The 22,984-nt window shown below is 44.6% G+C and overlaps 1 pseudogene; it reads right to left on the bottom strand.

The window, feature by feature from the left end:
- Nucleotides 1-5,363: 5,363 nt before the first annotated feature.
- LOC102919088 (PRAME family member 12 pseudogene) lies at nucleotides 5,364-9,551 on the bottom strand (annotated as a pseudogene).
- Between the last annotated feature and the right edge of the window lie 13,433 nt (nucleotides 9,552-22,984).

Genomic DNA, 22,984 nt, shown 5'->3' with positions numbered 1-22,984 from the left:
GTCCCAGATCCCAGATGACCAGCATCCCATCCCTGCACAACCAGAAGGCCCCCAAATACCATGAACAAACCAACGGGGTGAGAGAGGGCTCAGTGGTGGGTGCTTGCTGTCAGAACAGACAAACTGAAATTAATTCTTAGAATTCAAACCCAGCAAGCTGTCCTCTGATGTCCACACATGCATGTATTTGCCTGCCCTGCCAAAACAAACAAACAAATAAATGTAAAAAAAAGAAGGGTGTTGTTTTTAACTAAATCTCAATCCTTCGATTTATACCAATAAAGACACCAATAAAGGGAGTCAAATGCTGGGGTGAAGCCTGCCAGCTCAGAGAGGCAGAGAGAGCACTCAGCTGGCCTTCCTCCTCAGCCAATGTCCCCGAGAAAACTCCCTCCCTCCTCTGCTTCCCTCTCAAACAAAAACCCTCAAACTGGATGTCTCTCCCTTCTACTTCCTGTTCGTCTCTCCATCTGTTCTCCCAACTCCCTCTTACTCTCTATGGGTTTTTTTTCCTATGTTCACTTCCTGTCAACTGGTTGCTTGCTACACCTCATGACCTATGGTTGATTTTGTTTAATCTTGCTTACAATACTCCAGCAGAAAGCACTTGGATTAAAGTGTGTGCAAGGGTTAGCCACACCACAACTAGAACAGGTTATTCCAGTAAATAATGCTATCTCCAGGTTCACAGTGTGATCAATATCCTGCAACCTAAGAGTTTCAAGGAAGCCTCTGCAGAGGCCACTGGGGGCCTGGGTCTGTCTCCTTGCTGGCTTCAGGCACAGAGGCTGAAGAGGCAGCAGAGGGCGCCCCTGAGAGCACTGGAAATGCCAGCAGGATGTGCTTTCCCCACTTCCCCACCCCACTGAATAGCAGGAGCCTCCTAAAGCCCTCTGGCCCACACCTCTGGGTCCACTAGCTGGGGCTGCTGGGCAGCAGCTCTAAGGTATCAACAGGAGCAGGGCTGTGCTCTCCCAGCAGGGCAGAGGACACAGGTGTTCATGTGAACTCCAGCCTTGATATAGCCTTGACCGTGAGGGGAGGCTGGTCCAAACTCTACAAACCCAGGGCTCAAGAATGTTCTGGGAAGTCCTAGTTAATTGAGGGACCCCAGGTGAGAAGGAGAGCCTTGGAGAAACCAAACACCAATCCTCAGGGAAGAACCAGGTGGAGGATGGGCAGCCCAATGGCATCAGAGACACAGGCTTCCTCCTGACTCACTTCCCCTTTGGTGGACAGAGGTAACTTGAGGAACAGCAAAGGCCAGAACAGGGAGAGGGAGAAGTTAATGTAGTTATTAGAGTCAGAGTTTTACTATTTGTTATCTGTCAATTACTGGGTAGTAAAAAATACAAAGCACTTTTAATGTAGGGATCAAAGTTTTGTGCCTCACATTCTGAGGCCTGAAATCTAAGAGACACAGCATGGTCCTGGTCTTGGTGAGGACTGACTTCTAAGTTTGCAGATGGCCACAGAGACAGAAGCAGGGAGAACCTTTTTTAACACCACCAACCTCATCATGAGGCCCCTTTATGTTCATTAAAACATGCAGCTCTCACTTCAAAGGAAACAAGAGTTTATTCTTGAGCCAAGCATATATGATCAAGACCCAATACACAGAATTTAGGTTGTCCCCAAAGACATGTTCTTCTGTGGACGTGTGGTGATCTGAAAGAAAAGGACAGCCATAGGCAGTGGCATTCCTAGGAGATGTGGTTTGTTGGAGTAGGTACGGCCTTTGTATAGGAAACTCTAAGACAGAAATTGGTACCAGAGTCCAGGGTATTGCTGTGACAGGCCTGACCATGTTTTTGCTTGGAGGAATTTGGACTTTTGTACTTTGGGTTAGAGAAGCAGTGGGATGCTTTAAGCACTATTTAATAGACCATGCCCATAGGAGCATGGAAGACAATGGTACTGAATGTGATTTGGGCTGTAGAGATCAAGAGGGTTCAGAGGAGAAGAATGTTAGTATATGGCCTAGAGACTGTTCTTGTGATATTTTGGTGAAGAATGTGGCTGCTTTTGGCCCTTGTCCCAAAAGTCTGCCTGAGGCTAAAGTGAAGAGTTTTGGATTAATTCCATTGGCAGAGGAAATCTCAAAACAGCCTAGAGGAGACTCTTTTGTGTGGTGACTAGTGTTAACTCTGATGAAGATTCATAATGAAAAGGAGCAAGCTGAGCAAATAAAAATACAAAGTGTACAGATTGAGAAGAGGGACAGCAAAAGTGGAATAGAGATAATCCTGTGTACACGGAGATAAACAGAAAAATCAGTGAAATTAAGGGAGTGGTAACTTCAGGGCAGTATCCCACCCAGCTAAGTTTCCAACTAGTGAAAAGGAACTAAAGGAAAGCTTAGAGAGGGGTGTGATGGTGCATGGCTTGTAATCCCAGCCCTGGAAAGGCAGAAGATGGTGGATCTCTGAGTTTGAGGCCAGCCTGGTCTACATGCAATGCAAGTTCCAAGACAGCCAAGCTCAGGCAGTGAAGGTAAAGATCAAAAAATAGAAAGCTGATGAAGATGGAACTGAATGAGAGGGCCACATTCCCGTCCCAGCAAGCAGCAAACCTTAGCAGCTTCAGCCATGTGCTTCTGGCTGTAGAATCAAGGATTAAAAAATAGGAGTCATGGAATCTGCTTGGACATGTAAGGAAAACTGCTGAGGTCAGCATGAGTCAGGGGTTTGCCTGAATGGAGGCCTAGAGAGGCCATTTCGTGAAGCTGAAAAGGTGAAGCCTGGATTACCTTGGAGAACCCAAGATGATGCAGATACCAGAGCCATGGATACCTACCAAGGACAGCTGATACCAGGGAGTGGCACCAGCCCAAGAGAAAGAAGTGTGCTGCAGTCAACAAAGCTGAAAGGAGCTGGAAACATGAAGAGCATTTTGACCTCAGACATGGAGATGCAGAGTTTGGTTTTAGCCCAGGTTGTTTTGGATCTTGTTTTGGTCCAGTATATCCTCACTATGAATGCCTTAATCCTAGCGCTGGAAAGGCAGAGGATGGTGGATCTCTGAGTTTGAGGCCAGCCTGGTCTATATACAATGCAAGTTCCAAAACAGCCAAGTATAGGCAGTGTTTTGGAATGACATTGGATATCCTGTGCCATTATATGTTGGAAGTATGTGCTCTGTTTTTGATTTTGATTTTGATTTATAGAGAAATTAAGTTAAGAGATTGCAGAAATCTCAAAAGAGACTTTGAACTTTGGACCTTTAAACATTATTGAGACTGATATACTATGTGAACGTTTGAGGTTGGACTAAATGCAATTTCCATTATGATATGGCTACACACTTTTAGGGATTAGGGAGTGCAATGTGGTAGTTTGAATGTAACTGGACCCCATAAACTCAGAGGGAGTGGCACTATTAGGAGGTGTGGCCTTGTAGGAGTAAGTTTTGTCAGAAGAAGCATGTCACTGTGGGAGGTGGGCTTTGAGGTCCTCTATGCTCAAGCTAAGCCCAGTGTCACAGTCCACTTCTGCTCCTGCAGATCAAAATGTAGAACTCTCAGCTCCTTCTCCAGCACCATGTCTGCCCGCACATCACCTGTCCCACCATGGTGATAACAGACTAAACCTCTGAACTGTGAGCCAGCCCCAATAAATGTTTTCCTTTAAGAGTTGCCATGGTCATGGTGTCTCTTCACAGTAATAGAAATCCTAAGACACTCACATAAGCACACGTGCACATAAACATGCATACGCATGTATACTCTCTTAAAATCATCCAAACTACAGGTGCTAGAGAGATTGCTCAGGAGTTAAGAACACGTGTTGCTCTTGCAGAAGACCCAGCTTTGGTCCCTAGCACCCACATCATGATTCACAACCATCTGTAACTCCAGTTCCAGAGGATCTAATCCTCTCTTCTGGTCTTCATAGGCTTAACTAAGCACACATGCAGACAGAACACTCACACATAAAGTAAAATGAATAAAGCTAGTAAAAATGTTTGTAAATCTCAAACACAGTTTGTGCAATAGCCAAGCCATAAAATGTCTCTATGTCCATCCCTAATCATACCTGTGTCATGATATTTAGAAGGTAGTTAGGTCTTCATAGTTGCAAACTAATTTTCTAATCAAACAGAAAAGCTGCAGACTGTAGAGCAGTGGATCTCAACCTCCCTAGAGCTGTGACTGTTGGATACACTTCCTCATGCTGTGGTGACTCCCAACCATGAAATTATTTCATTGCTTCTTCCTAATCTAATTTTGCTAATATTATGAATCATAATGTAACTATCTGATGTGCAGGATATCTGAAATGTGACCCCAAAGGGATTGAGGCCTACAGGTTGAGAATTGCTGTTGTAGAGTTTGCCACTCACTCTGAGTTGATGGGGTCCAATTACATTCAAACTACCACATTTCTCTCCTTGATCTCCAAAAGCCTGTAGTTATATCATAATGGAAAATGCATTTAGCCCAACCTCAAAAGTCCACATAGTCTACCACAGTCTCAACAATGTTTAAAAGTCCAAATTTCAAAGTCTCTTTTGAGATTTCTACAATTTCTTAACTGCAATTCCCTATAAAAATCAAAACAAAAACATATCACATACTTCCAACATATAATGGCACAAGATATCCATTGTCATTCCAAAACACAGGGAATGGAGCATACATAGTGAGGAAATACTGGACCAAAGCCAGACCCCAAACCAACTGGGCTAAAACCAAACTCTGCATCTCCATGTCTGAGGTCAAAATGCTCTTCATGTTTCCAGCTCCTTTCAGCTTTGTTGACTGCAGCACACTTCTTTCTCTTGGGCTGGTTCCACTCCCTGATGTCAGCTGTCCTTGGCAGGTATCCCATGGTTCTGGCATCTCCAACATCTTGAGTTCTGCAAGGCAACCCAGGTTTCATCTTCACAGCTTCACGAAATGGCCTCTCTAGGCCTCCATTCAGGGAAACTCCTAACATATGCCTGGCCTCACCAGCTTTCCTTACATGCAGAGGCAGATTCTATGATTCCTTTCTTTTATCCTTGATTCTACAGGCAGAAGCACGTGGCTGAAGTTGCTAAGTTCTGCTGCTTGCTGGGACTGGAATGTGGCCCCCTCATTCAATTACATCTTCATCAGCTTTCTATTTTTTTTATACTGAATTATTTTATTGCTGCCTAATTATACTGAAAAAAGGAGAATGTAATGGGTAGGCATAGGGACTTTTTAAAAACACAATTAATAAAGAGATCACAATGGAAGACTTCAAATACAGTTCCTTCATTCAGGAGATGCTTGAAGCCAGTTGAGAGACTTTCCAGGGCGTCTGGACCTAGCAGGGAGGCTAATGACTGAGGAAGACCCCAGAGGAAGAGCACCCAAATCCAGAAGTCATGTTCCCTATTTACAGCCAGCAAGGACAAAGTCTGGGCCCTAGGTCATAGACACAGCACTCACCACATTCAGGGCAGGTGTCTGTGGAAAACAAGATCCTCTTGGGCTGCCTTATGGCTCTGAGCTTGAGACAAAGTTGGGCAAATCTCTGTATGGAGATGAAACTCAAACCGAAATAGTACTGCAGAGGGGCAGGGTACTGCTCCACATTCATCTTGGTCAAGTTGGCTGTGTGATGCAAAAGGTCCTTCAGGATGGGCATGGAGAAGTCATTGTCCCAAAAGTTAACCTTGGTGAACTGGGAGCACTTGCTGAGGGCAGGGATGAGGTCAGTGAGCTGAGAGTCCTTGATCCTACAACCCTGCAAGTCCAGAGACTCCAGAGTGTCTGCTACATTCTCTAGCAGAACTCCAAGAGGCTTGAGACATGAAGGGAATGACATGATTCCTCTCAAGTCCAGAGGTTTTAGCTGACACAGGCTGGGGCTCCAGGGGAGATAATTCAAGTCGGACTGTGACAGATGGCAGTGAGTGATGCAGAGAGTCTCCAAGGGGCTTGTCAGGCACCTGAGTATCTGTTCCATGTCGTCTTGGATAAAGTAGATGCAATTCATGGAGAGATGCTCCAGACAGTTGGATTTGGGGGACTTATCAGCAACCTTGCTGACACACTTCTCTTCTATGTCTGCTGTCCTGTTGCCAATCCTGAAAGTGACCTTGTGGAGGTGTGCCAGGGAGAGTTTGCGAAGACTTCTCATCTGTCCAAGGCAGGGAGCAAAACGTGCCAGTGTGAACACAACCCACCCCATGTTCAACTCCAGCTCCTCAGTGTGTCCTGGAGGGTAAACAACAGTCAAGAACTCTTTGATAGGGCATACTGGCAGAGTACAGCTCTTCCTCTTGGTACAGCGGAGCTTTAGAGAGCCTTTTCTCTGCTGGGCCCATTGCAAGAAGCATGCTTGTTGTTCATGTAGAGGGAGCCTGAGGTAGAGGTCAGTTACCACCTTCAGATGCCGCCGCCTCAGTGCATATCTGGGAAGGACCTTCACTATAGGCCTCTCATCCACAGTCTCTGCTGAGCAGGCCCCATCCTCTCTTCCAGTCTGTATGCTCCAGAATCATGACGCACATTCCTCAGGCAGAGGCTCTGAAGTTTCTCCCTCCTGGGGTGAACCTTTCTTGCCAGCCGCATGTCTCATCCATTTAGCACAGCCTGGAAGGTTTCCAAATTGGGGGTCTTCATCAGTGTCTCCACAGGGAGGCAGGAGAAAGGCCAGGCTGCCACCACTGCCTTCACAATCCTAGTGTGGTGTCCTTGACCAGTGCTGGGAAGAGCTCCATGGCCAGTCCCTCCAGAGCAGAGATGGCCAAGGCCTCATTTCTCAGCAGCTCGTGCCTTGGCAGCTTTGTGACTGTAGGTGGGGTCTGAACACTCGTCACGATTGGTACTCAGTCAGAAGGCTACAGTTCTGAGCACTGGTGACAATCTCTTTATCCCGGCTGAGCCAGGCACTTACTCCAGGCTCCAGGTCTCTGAGTATCCCAGCTTGCTATTTTTTGATTGTTACCTTCACTAAGTGAGCTTTCTATCTTGGAACTTGCATTGTATGTAGACCAGGCTGGCCTCAAACTCAGAGATCCACCATCCTCTGCCTTTCCAGGGCTGGGATTAAAGGCATGCAACACCACACCCCTCTCTAAACTTTTCTTTAGTTCCTTTTCACTAGTTAGACACTTAGCTGGGTGGGATCCTGCCCTGAAGTCACCACTAACATTATTCCATTTCTTTTTTGCTTTTTTGAGACAGGGTTTCCCTGTGTAGCTTTGCACCTTTCCTGGTATCACTTGGTAGCCCAAGGCTGGCCTTGAAGTAACATATCTGTCTGGCTCTGCCTCCCAAGTGCTGGGATTAACGGCATGCACGACCACTGCCCAGCCATTATTCCATTTCTTAATCTCTTTATCTCCTTGTACACAGGATTATCTCCATTCCACTTCTTGATGTCCTTTTTCTCAATCTATACATTTTGTATTTTTATTTCCTCAGCTTATTCCTTTTAACTATGAATCTTCATCAGAGTTAACACTAGTCACCACACAAAAGAGTCTCTACTAGGCTGTTTTGAGATTTCCTCTGCCAATGGAATTAATACAAAACTCTTCACTTTAGCCTCAGGCAGACTGTTTGGACAAGGGCCAAAAGCAGCCACATTCTTCACCAAAATATCACAAGACCAATCGCTAGGCCATATACTAACATTCTTCTCTTCTGAACCCTCTTGATCCCCACAGTCCAAATAACACTCAGCACCAATGTCTTCCATGTTCCTATGGGTATGATCCATTAAATAGTGCTTAAAGGATCCCACTGTTATCCTAACCCAAAGTACAAAAGTCCAAATTCCTCCAAGCAAAAACATGGTCAGGCCTATCACAGCAATACCCTGGTCCCTGTTATCAACATCTGTCTTAGGGTTTCCTATACAAAGGTCATACCTACTCTAACAAAGCCACACCTCCTAGGAATGCCACTGCCTATGGGTGTCATTTTCTTTCAGATCACCACACATGTCCACAGAAGAACATGACTTTGGGGACAACCTGAAATCTGTGTATTGGGTCCTGATCAGACATGCTTGACTCAAGAATAAACTCTTGTTTCCTTCGGAGTGAGAGCTGTGTGTTTTAATGAACATGAAGGGGCCTCATGATGAGGTTGGTGGTGTTATACAATGGTTCTCCCTGCTTCTCTCTCTGTGGCCATCTGCAAACTTAGAAGTCAGTCCTCACCAAGCATGGGACCATGTTGTGCCTCTTAGATTTCAGGCTTCAGATTGTGAGGCCCTAGATTAAAAGGGGTTGGTATTTTTTACTTCCCTTTAATTGACAGATAACAAATAGTAAAACTCTGACTCTAATAACTACATTAACTTCTCCCTCTCCCTGTTCTGGCCTTTGCTGTTCCTCAAGTTACCTCTGTCCACCAAAGGGGAAGTGAGTCAGGAGGAAGCCTGTGTCTCTGATGCCATTGGGCTGCCCATCCTCCACCTGGTTCTTCCCTGAGGATTGGTGTTTGGTCTTTCCAAGGCTCTCCTTCTCACGTGGGGTTCCTCAATTAACTAGGACTTCCCAGAACATTCTTGAGCCCTGGGTTTGTAGAGTTTGGACCAGCCTCCCCTCACGGTCAAGGCTATATCAAGGCTGGAGTTCACATGAACACCTGTGTCCTCTGCCCTGCTGGGAGAGCACAGCCCTGCTCCTGTTGATACCTTAGAGCTGCTGCCCAGCAGCCCCAGCTAGTGGGCCCAGAGGTGTGGGCCAGAGGGCTTTAGGAGGTTCCTGCTATTCAGTGGGGTGGGGAAGTGGGGAAAGCACATCCTGTTGGCATTTCCAGTGCTCTCAGGGGCGCCCTCTGCTGCCTCTTCAGCCTCTGTGCCTGAAGCCAGCAAGGAGACAGACCCAGGCCCCCAGTGGCCTCTGCAGAGGCTTCCTTGAAACTCTTAGGTTGCAGGATATTGATCACACTGTGAACCTCAAAATTGCATTATTTACTGGAATAACATGTTCTAGTTGTGGTGTGGCTAACCCTTGCACACGCTTTAATCCAAGTGCTTCTGCTTGAGTATTGTCAGCATGATTCAACAAAATCAACCATAGGTCATGAGGTGTAGCAAGCAACCAGTTGACAGGAAGTGAACATAGGAAAGAAAACCCATAGAGAGTAAGAGGGAGTCAGGAGAACAGATGGAGAGACGTACAGGAAGTAGAAAGGAGAGACATCGGGTTTGAGGGTTTTTGTTTGAGAGGGAAGCAGAGGAGGGAGGGAGTTTTCTCAGGGACACTGGCTGAGGAGGAAGGCCAGCTGAGTGCTCTCTCTGCTTCTCAGAGCTGGCAGGCTTCACCCCAGCATTTGGCTCCCTTTATTGGTGTCTTTATTGGTAAAAATCGAAGGATTGAGATTTAGTTAAAAAACACCCTTCTTTTTTTTACATTTATTTGTTTGTTTGTTTTGGCGGGGCAGGCAAATACATGCACATGTGGAGATCAGAGGACAGCTTGCTGGAGTTGAATTTTAAGAATTAATTTCAGTTTGTCCGGCCTGACAGCAAGCACCCCACCACTGAGCCTTCTCTCACCCCGTTGGTTTGTTCATGGTATTTGGGGGCCTTCTGGTTGTGCAGGGATGGGATGCTGGTCATCTGGGATCTGGGACACTCCAGCCTCACTGGAGGCCAGCAGTGCCCAGGTTCTTCTCTAAAGTGAAGATCGGGTTGACACCAGGGTATGGAGTATGACACGGGAACAAGAACCCAACTCAGGTGCAAGATTCAAGGGGATGCAGCACAAAACCTCCTTCATCAAGACAGGATCTTTATCAAAGTGATAATCACATGAAGTGACCCATTCAGAAGGGTAAAGAAAGTGGTATTAAGTACATATTCAAGGTTTTGTACCACCAAAAAAACCAAAAAAACAAAACAAAAAAAACCTGCCACCCCTGACACTTGTCTCTTATCCTTCCCTGCCCTGGCCTCCAGCAGTTTGCCCTCTGTTTATACCAATCGGCTATTCTGGATGATAGACTTATTGTACCTGATGATGATGATGATGATGATGATGATGATGATGATGATGATATGATGATGATGATGGTGGTGGTGGTGATGGTGGTAGTGGTGGTGGTGGTGGTGGTGGCAGAGGTGGTGATGTGCGTCATTTTATGCCTGATTTCTTTCACTTAGCTACAACACTGTGAGCCTCCCAACTCTTAGCTCCTTCTCCAGCACACTATCTGCTTGCACATCACCATATCCCACCATGGTGACAATGGACTAAAGCTCTGAAACTGTAAGCCACTCCAATGAAATGTTTTCCTTTGTATGAGTAGCTGTGGTCACCAGGCAGTGGTGGGCCTATGCCTTGAATCCCAGCATTTCGTAGGCAGAGGCAAGTGGATCTCAGAGTTCCAGGAGAGTATGGTCTACAAAGTGAGTTCCAGGATAGATAGGGCTACTCAGAAAAACCTGTCTAGAAAAATTAAGGAGACAAAGAGTTGCAGTGGTCATGGTGTCTCTTCTCAGCCTTAGAAACCCTAACTAAGACAGAAGTTGTGCCAGGGACTGAAATATTGTTGTGATAGGCCTGATCATGCTTTGGTTTGGAGGAATTAGGACTTTGGGAGTTTGGGTTAGTAAAGCAGAAGAATGCCTTAAGTGCTGCCTAATAGGCCATACTACTAGGAACATGGAAGAGAGTAGTGAGGGTGATTTGAACTGTGGGGGCTGGCTGAGGAGCTTTCAGAGGAGAAGAACATTCACATGTGTCCTAGAGGTTGTTCTTGTGATATTTTGCTGAAGAACAACATGGCTGCCATTTGCTCTTTTCCAAAGAGTCTTCCTGAGGCTAAACTAAAGAGATTTAGATTAACTCCATTTTAGAGGAAATCTCAAAACAGCCTTTTATGGACTCTGTTGTGTGATTATTAGTGATCATTTCCATGCAGATCTACCATGAAAAGGAGCAACCTGAGCAAATAAAAATACAAAATGTATTAAGAAATTACATAAAGGGCCTGGTGACCTCAGGGAAAGTTCCTACCCAGTTGAATTCCTTCTTGTGATATGAATTAAAGAAAAGCTTAGAGCGGGGTGTGGTAGTGCATGTCTTTAATCCCAGCACTCCAGAGTCAGAGGAAGGCAGATCTCTTTGTCCAAGGCCAGCCTGGTCTACAGTTCCAGTTTCAGGACAGCCAAGCTCAGGCAGTGAAGGTAACAATCAAAAGCAGAATGCTGGTGAAGATTGAACTGAACAAGGGGACCACATTCCAACCCAAGCAAGGGGCAGAACTTGGCAGCTTCAGCCCCGAGGTTCTGGCTTTAGAGTCAAGGATCCAAGAGAGGGGTCATGGAATTTGGCTCTGCATGTAAGGAAAGCTGGTCCTCTGCAAGAGCAGCAAGTTCTGTTAACTACTGAGTCATCTCTCCAGTCCTAAGAGTTCTTTATAGATCCTGGATACTAGGCCCTTATCTAATACACTATTTCTCCCCTGCTACAGTTTATCTTTTCTTTCCCTGACAGTGCCCTTTGAATCAGAAAATATGCTAATTTAGTAACAATCTACTGATCCATTTTGTTAGTGGTGGATGTCTCAATACTCTATAGGAACCCACTGTAAAATCCAAAGATATTAGAATTACCTCCAACCATGTTTGCAGTTAAGAGGAAAAGAAAAGTGAGAGCACAAAACAAGAAAATATCTGAAACATCTCCTAAGTCAGAAACATCCAACTGTGTTCGCTTCCTGAGAAGTGTGATGCACACGGGGCCTGACTGCCTTAGGGATAAAAGGAAACTGATGTTGCGAGTGCTGTTTGCCTACCAAACAGGAGTTCTTCCTGGATTGTTTCTAGAAACGATTTGGAAAGACCCTTGGTTTTCAGAAGGTATTTTGGTATAAACCAAGTCTATACTTAATTATTTGATTTCTGAGACATTTATCCTAAAGTTAAAGGCTATGACCACACTATTCAATGGATCATTATTTAAGCATTAAGAATGTAACCTACTGTCAAGGTGTGGTGGCACCTGCTCATAATCCCACACTTGGGGAAGTGGAATCAGGAGGATTCTGGGGCTTTCACACCAGTCAACCTAGCCTAATTGATGAGCCCAGGCCAATGAGTATCCCTTCTTCAAAGGAGGTCCATAGTGTTCCTGAGAATAGCATGGAGAGTTGTCCTCACTGTGGTAGTTTGAATGTAAATGGCCCCCATGGGAAGTGGCACTATTAGGAGGTGTGGCCTTGTAGGAATAGGTGTGGCGTTGTTGGAGGAAGTGTGTCACGGTGGGTGTGGGCTTTGAGGTCTCCTATGCTCAAGCTACAGCCAGTATGCACACAGACTCTTTCTGCTGTCTACTAATCAAGATTTAGAGCTCTAGGCTCCTTCTCCAGCACAATGTGTGCTTGCACATCACTATGTCTGACCATAGTTATAATATACTAAAGCTCTGAAACTGTAAGCCACTCCAATGAAAAGTTTTCCTTTGTAAGAGTATCTGTGGTCACCAGGCAGTGGTGGGCCTATGCCTTGAATCCCAGCATTTTGTAGGCAGAGGCAGGTGGATCTCAGAGTTCCAGGACAGTCTGGTCTACAAAGTGAGTTCCAGGATAGCTAAGGCTACTCAGAAAAACCTGTCTAGAAAAACAAAACAGACAAAGAGTTGCAGTGGTCATGGTGTCTCTTCTCAGCCTTAGAAACCCTAACTAAGACAGAAGTTGTACCAGGGACTGGAATATTGTTGTGATAGGCCTGATCATGCTTTGGTTTGGAGGAATTAGGACTTTGGGAGTTTGGGTTAGTAAAGCAGTAGAATGCCTTAAGTGCTGCTTTATAGGCCATACTAGTAGGAAGATGGAAGAGACAGGTACTGAGGGTTATTTGAACTGTGGGGGCTGGCTGAAGATGTTTCAGAAGAGACGAATATTTGTATGTGTCCTAGAGGTTGTTCTTGTGATATTTTGCTGAAGAATATGGCTGCTTTTTGCTCTTGTCCGAAGAGTCTGCCTGAGGCTAAACTAAAATGATTTGGATTAATTCCATTTTAGAGGAAATCTCAAAACAACCTAGTATGGACTCTGTTGTGTGATTATTACTGGTTGTTTCTATACAGACCTATAATGAAAAGGAGCAAGCTGAGCAAATAAAAAGATAAAATGTATTAGAAAATTATATAAAGGGCATGGTGACCTCAAGGCAAGATCCCACCCCTGAATTTCCAATTGGGTGTGGTAGGGAATCCCTTTAATCCCAGCACTCCAGAGTCAAACGAAGGCAGATCTCTGAGTAAAGAGATTGCAGAAATCTCAAGAGAGACTTTGAACTTTGGACTTTTAAACATTGTTAAGACTCTGATAGACTATGTGAACTTTTGAGGTTGGGCTAAATGCGTTTTCCATTATGATATAACTACAGGCTTTCAGGGATCAAGGAGAGGAATGTGATAGTTAGAATGTAATTGGACCCCATAAACTCATATGGAGTGGCAGACTCTACAATAGCAGTTCTCAACCTGTGGGTCTCAATCCCTTTGGGGTCACATTTCAGATATCCTGCACATCAGATAGTTACATTATGATTCATAACATTAGCAAAATTAGATTAGGAAGAAGCGATGAAATAATTTCACGGTTGGGAATCATCACAGCATGAGGAACTGTATTCAAGTGTCACAGCTCTAGGGAGGTTGAGATCCACTGCTCTACAGCCTGCAGCTTTTCTGTTTGATTAGAAAATTAGTTTGCAACTATGAAGACCTAACTACCTTCTAAATATCATGACACAGGTATGATTAGGGATGGACATAGAGACATTTTATGGCTTGGCTATTGCACAAACTGTGCTTGAAATTTACAAACATTTTTACTAGCTTTATTTATTTTACTTTAGGTGTGAGTGGTCTGTCTCTGTGTGTGCTTAGTTAAGCCTATGGAGACCAGAAGAGAGGATTAGATACTCTGGAACTGGAGTTACAGATAGTTGTGAAATACAATGTGGGTGCTAGGGACCAAAACTGGGTCCTCTGCAAGAGCAACATGTGTTCTTAACTACTGAGCAATCTCTCTAGCACCTGTAGTTTGGATTTTTTAAAGAGAGTGTACATGTGTATGCATGTTTATGTGCATGTGTGCATATGTGAGTGTTTTAGGATTTCTATTGCTGTGAAGAGACACCATGACCATGGCAACTCTTAAAGGAATACATTTAATTGGGGCTGGCTCACAGTTCAGAGGTTTAGTCCGTTATCACCGTGGTGGGACATGGCAGCGTGCAGGCAGACATGGTGCTGGAGAAGGAGCTGAGAGTTCTGCATCTTGATCTGCAGGAGCAGAAGTGGACTGTGACACTGGGCTTAGCTTGAGCATAGAGGACCTCAAAGGCCCTCCCCCCCCCCCAGTGATTTGCTTCATCTGACAAGACTTACTTTTGCCAGGCCACACCTCCTAATAGTTCCACTTCCTATGAGTTTATGGGGTCCAATTACATTCAAACTACCACATTCCACCACCTGAAGCACAAAGGTTTGTGGCCATATCATAAAAAAAAATTCACTTAGTTCAACATCAAAAGTCAAAAAACAATAGTGTATTACAGTCTCAACAATGTTTAAAAGTCCAAAGTTCAAAGTCTCTTTTGAGATTTCTGCAATCTCTTAACTAATTCCCTATAAAATCAAAATCAAAAACAGATCACATACTTCCAACATATGATGCCACAGTATATCCATTGTCATTCCAAAACACAGGGAATGGAGCATACATAGTGAGGAAATACTGGACCAGAAAAGATCCAAAACAAGCTGGGCTAAAACCAAACTCTGCATCTCCATGTCTGAGGTCAAAATGTTCATGTTTCCAGCTCCATTCAGCTTCGTTGACTGCAGCACACTTCTTTCTCTTGGGCTGGTTCTACTCCATGGTATTGCCTCACCGTGGCAGGTATCCATGGCTCTGGCATCTCCAGCATCTTGGGGACTGCAATGCAATTCAGGCTACACCTTCACAGCTTCATGAAATGGCCTCTCTAGGCCTCCATTCAGTGACACCCCTGACACATGCAAGGCCTCATCAGCTTTTCTTACATGTAGAGGGAGATTCCATAACTCCTTTCTTCTTTCATCAACTCTAAAGCAAAAAGCATGTGGCTGAAGCTGCCAAGTTCTGCCGCTTGCACGGGTTGGAATGCCACCCTCCTTCAGTTCCATCTTCATCAGCTTTCTCTTTTTGATTGTAACCTTCACAGCCTTAGCTTGGCTGTCTTGGAACTTGCATTGTATGTAGACCAGGCTAGCCTCAAACTCAGAGATCCACCATCCTCTGCCTTTCCAGGGCTGGGATTAAAGGCATGCAACATCACACCCCTCTCTAAGCTTTTCTTTAGTTCCTTTTCACTAGTTGGAAACTTAGCTGGGTGGGATACTGCCCTGAAGTCACCACTACCATTGTTTCATTTCAGAGTCTGTTTGTCTCCTTGTACACAGGATTATCTCTATTCTACTTCTTGATGTCCCTTTTCTCAATCTGTAAACTTTGTATTTTTATTTGCTCAGCTTGCTCCTTTTCATTATGAATCTTCATCAGAGTTAACACTATTCAACACACAAAAGAGTCTCTACTAGGCTGTTTTGAGATTTCCTCTGCCAATGGAATTAATACAAAACTCTTCACTTTAGCCTCAGGCAGACTGTTTGGACAAGGGCCAAAAGCAGCCACATTCTTCACCAAAATATCACAAGACCAATCGCTAGGCCATATACTAACATGTTTCTTCTCAGAACCCTTTTGATCCCCACAGTCCAAATCACATTCAGTACCAATGTCTTCCATGTTCCTATGGGTATGGTCCATTAATCAGTGCTTAAACCATCCCACTGCTTTCCTAACCCAAAGTACAAAAGTCCAAATTCCTCCAAGCAAAAACAGGGTCAGGCCTATCACACCCTGGTCCCTGATACCAACTTCTGTATTAGGGTTTCCTATACAAAGGCCATACCTACTTTAACGAAGCCACACCTCCTAGGAATGCCATTGCCTATGGCTGTCATTTTCTTTCAGACCACCACACATGTCCACAGAAGAACATGACTTTGGGGACAACCTGAAATCTGTGTATTGGGTCCTGATCAGACATACTTGGCTCGAGAATAAACTCTTGTTTCCTTTGAAGTGAGAGCTGCGTGTTTTAATGAACATAAAGGGGCCTCATGATGAGGTTGGTGGTGTTATATAAAGGTTCTCCCTGCTTCTCTCTCTGTGGCCATCTGCAAACTTAGAAGTCAGTCCTCACCAAGACCGGGACCATGCTGTTTCTCTTAGATTTCAGGCCTCAGAATGTGAGGTATAATAGTTAGAAGTCTATATTAAAAGTGCTTTGTATTTTTCACTTCCCAGTATTTGACAGGTAACAAATAGTAAAACTCTGATTATTAACTACATTAACTCCTCGCCATCCCTGTTCTGGCCTTTGCTGTTTCTCAAGTCGCCTCTGTCCACCAAAGTGGAAGTGAGTCAGGAGGAAGCCTGTGTCTCTGATGCCATTGGGCTGCCCATCCTCCACCTGGTTCTTCCCTGAGGATTGGTGTTTGGTTTTTCCAAGGCTCTCCTTCTCGCGTGGGGTTCCTCAATTAACTAGGACTTCCCAGAACATTCTTGAGCCCTGGGTTTGTAGAGTTTGGACCAGCCTCCCCTCACGGTCAAGGCTATATCAAGGCTGGAGTAAACATGAACACCTGTGTCCTCTGCCCTGCTGGGAGAGCACAGCCCTGCTCCTGCTCATACCTTAGAGCTGCTGCCCAGCAGCCCCAGCTAGTGGACACAGAGGTGTGGGCCAGAGGGCTTTAGGAGGTTCCTGCTATTCAGTGGGGTGGGGAAGTGGGGAAAGCACATCCTGCTGGCATTTCCAGTGCTCTCAGGGGCGCCCTCTGCTGCCTCTTCAGCCTCTGTGCCTGAAGCCAGCAAGGAGACAGACCCAGGCCCCCAGTGGCCTCTGCAGAGGCTTCCTTGAAACTCTTAGGTTGCAGGATATTGATCACACTGTGAACCTCGAAATTTCATTATTTACTGGAGAAACCTGTTTTAGTTGTGGTGTGGCTAACCCTTGAACACACTTTAATCCAAGTGCTTCTGCTTGAGTATTGTCAGCATGATTCAACAAAGTCAACCATAGGTCATGAGGTGTAGCAAGCAACCAGTTGACAGGAAGTGAACATAGGAAAGAAAACCCATAGAGAGTAAGAGGGAGTCAGGAGAACAGATGGAGAGACGTACAGGAAGTAGAAAGGGGAGACATCAGGTTTGAGGGTTTTTGTTTGAGAGGGAAGCAGAGGAGGGAGGCAGTTTTCTCAGGGACACTGGCTGAGGAGGAAGGCCAGCTGAGTGCTCTCTCTGCTTCTCAGAGCTGGCAGGCTTCACCCCAGCATTTGGCTCCCTTTATTGGTGTCCTTATTGGTAAAAATCGAAGGATTGAGATTTAGTTAAAAACAACACTCTTCATTTTTTTTTTTTTTACATTTAGTTTTTTTTTTTTTGTTGGGGTGGGGCAGGCAAATACATGCATGTGTGGAGATCAGAACACAGCTTGCTGGGGTTGAATTCTAAGAATTAATTTCAGTTTGTCCGGCCTGACAGCAAGCACCCACCACTGAGCCTTCTCTCACCCCGTTGGTTTGTTCATGGTATTTGGGGGCCTTCTGGTTGTGCAGGGATGGGATGCTGGTCATCTGGGATCTGGGACACTCCAGCCTCACTGGAGGCCAGCAGTCCCCAGGTTCTTCTCTAAAGTGAAGATCAGGTTGACACCAGGGTGTGGAGTATGACACGGGAACAAGAACCCAACTCAGGGGCAAGATTCAAGGGGATGCAGCACAAAACCTCCTTCATCAAGACAGGATCTTTATCAAAGTGATAATCACATGAAGTGACCCATTCAGAAGGGTAAAGAAAGTGGTATTAAGTACATATTCAAGGTTTTGTACCACCAAAAAAACAAAACAAAAAAACAAAACAAAAAAAACCTGCCACCCCTGACACTTGTCTCTTATCCTTCCCTGCCCTGGCCTCCAGCAGTTTGCCCTCTGTTTATACCAATCGGCTATTCTGGATGATAGACTTATTGTACCTGATGATGATGATGATGATGATGATGGTGGTGGTGGTGGTGATGGTGGTAGTGGTGGTGGTGGTGGTGGCAGAGGTGGTGATGTGCGTCATTTTATGCCTGATTTCTTTCACTTAGCTACAACACTGTGAACCTCCCAACTCTTAGCTCCTTCTCCAGCACACTATCTGCTTGCACATCACCATATCCCACCATGGTGACAATGGACTAAAGCTCTGAAACTGTAAGACACTCCAATGAAATGTTTTCCTTTGTATGAGTAGCTGTGGTCACCAGGCAGTGGTGGGCCTATGCCTTGAATCCCAGCATTTCGTAGGCAGAGGCAGGTGGATCTCAGAGTTCCAGGAGAGTATGGTCTACAAAGTGAGTTCCAGGACAGCTAGGGCTTCTCAGAAATACCTGTCTAGAAAAACAAACCAGACACAGAGTTGCAGTGGTTATGGTATCTCTTCTCAGCCTTAGAAACCCTAACTAAGACAGAAGTTGTGCCAGGGACTGAAATATTGTTGTGATAGGCCTGATCATGCTTTGGTTTGGAGGAATTAGGACTTTGGGAGTTTGGGTTAGTAAAGCAGAAGAATGCTTTAAGTGCTGCTTAATAGGCCATACTACTAGGAAGATGGAAGAGACAGGTACTGAGGGTTATTTGAACTGTGGGGGCTGGCTGAGGAGGTTTCAGAGGAGAAGAACATTCACATGTGTCCTAGAGGTTGTTCTTGTGATATTTTGCTGAAGAACAACAACATGGCTGCCATTTGCTCTTTTCCAAAGAGTCTTCCTGAGGCTAAACTAAAGAGATTTAGATTAACTCCATTTTAGAGGAAATCTCAAAACAGCCTTTTATGGACTCTGTTGTGTGATCATTAGTGATCATTTCCATATAGATCTATTATGAAAAGGAGCAAGCTGAGCAAATAAAAATACAAAATGTATTAAGAAATTACATAAAGGGCCTGGTGACCTCAGGGAAAGTTCCCACCCAGTTGAATTCCAACTTGTGATATGAATTAAAGAAAAGCTTAGAGCGGGGTGTGGTAGTGCATGTCTTTAATCCCAGCACTCCAGAGTCAGAGGAAGGCAGATCTCTTTGTCCAAGGCCAGCCTGGTCTACAGTTCCAGTTTCAGGACAGCCAAGCTCAGGCAGTGAAGGTAATAATCAAAGGCAGAATGCTGGTGAAGATTGAACTGAACAAGGGGACCACATTCCAACCCAAGCAAGCAGCAGAACTTGGCAGCTTCAGCCCTGAGGTTCTGGCTTTAGAGTCAAGGATCCAAGAGAGGGGTCATGGAATTTGGCTCTGCATGTAAGGAAAGCTGGTCCTCTGCAAGAGCAGCAAGTTCTGTTAACTACTGAGTCATCTCTCCAGTCCTAAGAGTTCTTTATAGATCCTGGATACTAGGCCCTTATCTAATACACTATTTCTCCCCTGCTACAGTTTATCTTTTCTTTCCCTGACAGTGCCCTTTGAATCAGAAAATACGCTAATTTAGTAACAATCTACTGATCCATTTTGTTAGTGGTGGATGTCTCAATACTCTATAGGAACCCACTGTAAAATCCAAAGATATTAGAATTACCTCCAACCATGTTTGCAGTTTAAGAGGAAAAGAAAAGTGAGAGCACAAAACAAGAAAATATCTGAAACATCTCCTAAGTCGGAAACATCCAACTGTGTTCGCTTCCTGAGAAGTGTGATGCACACGGGGCCTGACTGCCTTAGGGATAAAAGGAAACTGATGTTGTGAGTGCTGTTTGCCTACCAAACAGGAGTTCTTCCTGGATTGTTTCTAGAAACGATTTGGAAAGACCCTTGGTTTTCAGAAGGTATTTTGGTATAAACCAAGTCTATACTTAATTATTTGATTTCTGAGACATTTATCCTAAAGTTAAAGGCTATGACCACACTATTCAATGGATCATTATTCAAGCATTAAGAATGTAACCTACTGTCAAGGTGTGGTGGCACCTGCTCATAATCCCACACTTGGGGAAGTGGAATCAGGAGGATTCTGGGGCTTTCACACCAGTCAACCTAGCCTAATTGATGAGCCCAGGCCAATGAGTATCCCTTCTTCAAAGGAGGTCCATAGTGTTCCTGAGAATAGCATGGAGAGTTGTCCTCACTGTGGTAGTTTGAATGTAAATGGCCCCCATGGGAAGTGGCACTATTAGGAGGTGTGGCCTTGTAGGAATAGGTGTGGCGTTGTTGGAGGAAGTGTGTCACGGTGGGTGTGGGCTTTGAGGTCTCCTATGCTCAAGCTACAGCCAGTATGCACACAGACTCTTTCTGCTGTCTACTAATCAAGATTTAGAACTCTAGGCTCCTTCTCCAGCACAATGTCTGCTTGCACATCACTATGTCTGACCATAGTTATAATATACTAAAGCTCTGAAACTGTAAGCCACTCCAATGAAAAGTTTTCCTTTGTAAGAGTATCTGTGGTCACCGGGCAGTGGTGAGCCTGTGCCTTGAATCCGAGAACTTGGTAGGCAGAGGCAGGTGGATCTCAGAGTTCCAGGACAGTCTGGTCTACAAAGTGAGTTCCAGGATAGCTAAGGCTACTCAGAAAAACCTGTCTAGAAAAACTAAGGAGACAAAGAGTTGCAGTGGTCATGGTGTCTCTTCTCAGCCTTAGAAACCCTAACTAAGACAGAAGTTGTACCAGGGACTAGAATATTGTTGTGATAGGCCTGATCATGCTTTGGTTTGGAGGAATTAGGACTTTGGGAGTTTGGGTTAGTAAAGCAGTAGAATGCCTTAAGTGCTGCTTAATAGGCCATACTAGTAGGAAGATGGAAGAGACAGGTACTGAGGGTTATTTGAACTGTGGGGGCTGGCTGAAGAGGTTTCAGAGGAGAAGAATATTTGTATGTGTTCTAGAGGTTGTTCTTGTGATATTTTGCTGAAGAATATGGCTGCTTTTTGCTCTTGTCCGAAGAGTCTGCCTGAGGCTAAACTAAAAAGATTTGGATTAATTCCATTTTAGAGGAAATCTCAAAACAACCTAGTATGGACTCTGTTGTGTGATTATTACTGGTTGTTTCTATACAGACCTATAATGAAAAGGAGCAAGCTGAGCAAATAAAAATATAAAATGTATTAGAAAATTATATAAAGGGCATGGTGACCTCAAGGCAAGATCCCACCCCTGAATTTCCAATTGGGTGTGGTAGGGAATGCCTTTAATCCCAGCACTCCAGAGTCAAACGAAGGAAGATCTCTGAGTAAAGAGATTGCAGAAATCTCAAAAGAGACTTTGAACTTTGGACTTTTAAACATTGTTGAGACTCTGATAGACTATGTGAACTTTTGAGGTTGGGCTAAATGCGTTTTCCATTATGATATAACTACAGACTTTCAGGGATCAAGGAGAGGAATGTGATAGTTAGAATGTAATTGGACCCCATAAACTCATATGGAGTGGCAGACTCTACAATAGCAGTTCTCAACCTGTGGGTCTCAATCCCTTTGGGGTCACATTTCAGATATCCTGCACATCAGATAGTTACATTATGATTCATAACATTAGCAAAATTAGATTAGGAAGAAGCAATGAAATAATTTCACGGTTGGGAGTCACCACAGCATGAGGAACTGTATTCAAGTGTCACAGCTCTAGGGAGGTTGAGATCCACTGCTCTACAGCCTGCAGCTTTTCTGTTTGATTAGAAAATTAGTTTGCAACTATGAAGACCTAACTACCTTCTAAATATCATGACACAGGTATGATTAGGGATGGACATAGAGACATTTTATGGCTTGGCTATTGCACAAACTGTGCTTGAAATTATAAACATTTTTACTAGCTTTATTTATTTTACTTTAGGTGTGAGTGGTCTGTCTGAGTGTGTGCTTAGTTAAGCCTATGGAGACCAGAAGAGTGGATTAGATACTCTGGAACTGGAGTTACAGATAGTTGTGAAATACAATGTGGGTGCTAGGGACCAAAGCTGGGTCCTCTGCAAGAGCAACACGTGTTCTTAACTCCTGAGCAATCTCTCTAGCACCCGTAGTTTGGATTTTTTAAAGAGAGTGTACATGCGTATGCATGTTTATGTGCATGTGTGCATATGTGAGTGTTTTAGGATTTCTATTGCTGTGAAGAGACACCATGACCATGGCAACTCTTAAAGGAATACATTTAATTGGGGCTGGCTCACAGTTCAGAGGTTTAGTCCATTATCACCGTGGTGGGACATGGCAGCGTGCAGGCAGACATGGTGCTGGAGAAGGAGCTGAGAGTTCTGCATCTTGATCTGCAGGAGCAGAAGTGGACTGTGACAGTGGGCTTAGCTTGAGCATAGAGGACCTCAAAGCCCCCCCACCCCCCCAGTGATTTGCTTCATCTGACAAGACTTACTTTTGCCAGGCCACACCTCCTAATAGTTCCACTTCCTATGAGTTTATGGGGTCCAATTACATTCAAACTACCACATTCCACCACCTGAAGCACAAAGGTTTGTGGCCATATCATAAAAAAAAATTCACTTAGTTCAACATCAAAAGTCAAAAAACAATAGTGTATTACAGTCTCAACAATGTTTAAAAGTCCAAAGTTCAAAGTCTCTTTTGAGATTTCTGCAATCTCTTAACTAATTCCCTATAAAATCAAAATCAAAAACAGATCACATACTTCCAACATATGATGCCACAGTATATCCATTGCTATTCCAAAATACAGGTAATGGAGCATACATAGTGAGGAAATACTGGACCAGAAAAGATCCAAAACAAGCTGGGCTAAAACCAAACTCTGCATCTCCATGTCTGAGGTCAAAATGTTCATGTTTCCAGCTCCATTCAGCTTCGTTGACTGCAGCACACTTCTTTCTCTTGGGCTGGTTCTACTCCATGGTATTACCTCACCGTGGCAGGTATCCATGGCTCTGGCATCTCCAGCATCTTGGGGACTGCAATGCAATTCAGGCTACACCTTCACAGCTTCATGAAATGGCC

This window comes from Peromyscus maniculatus, chromosome 20, assembly GCF_049852395.1.
Source record: "Peromyscus maniculatus bairdii isolate BWxNUB_F1_BW_parent chromosome 20, HU_Pman_BW_mat_3.1, whole genome shotgun sequence".
Lineage (NCBI taxonomy): Eukaryota > Metazoa > Chordata > Mammalia > Rodentia > Cricetidae > Peromyscus > Peromyscus maniculatus.
The sequence above is the reverse complement of the archived record's forward strand: the minus strand, read 5'-3'. Positions and strand labels throughout refer to the sequence as shown.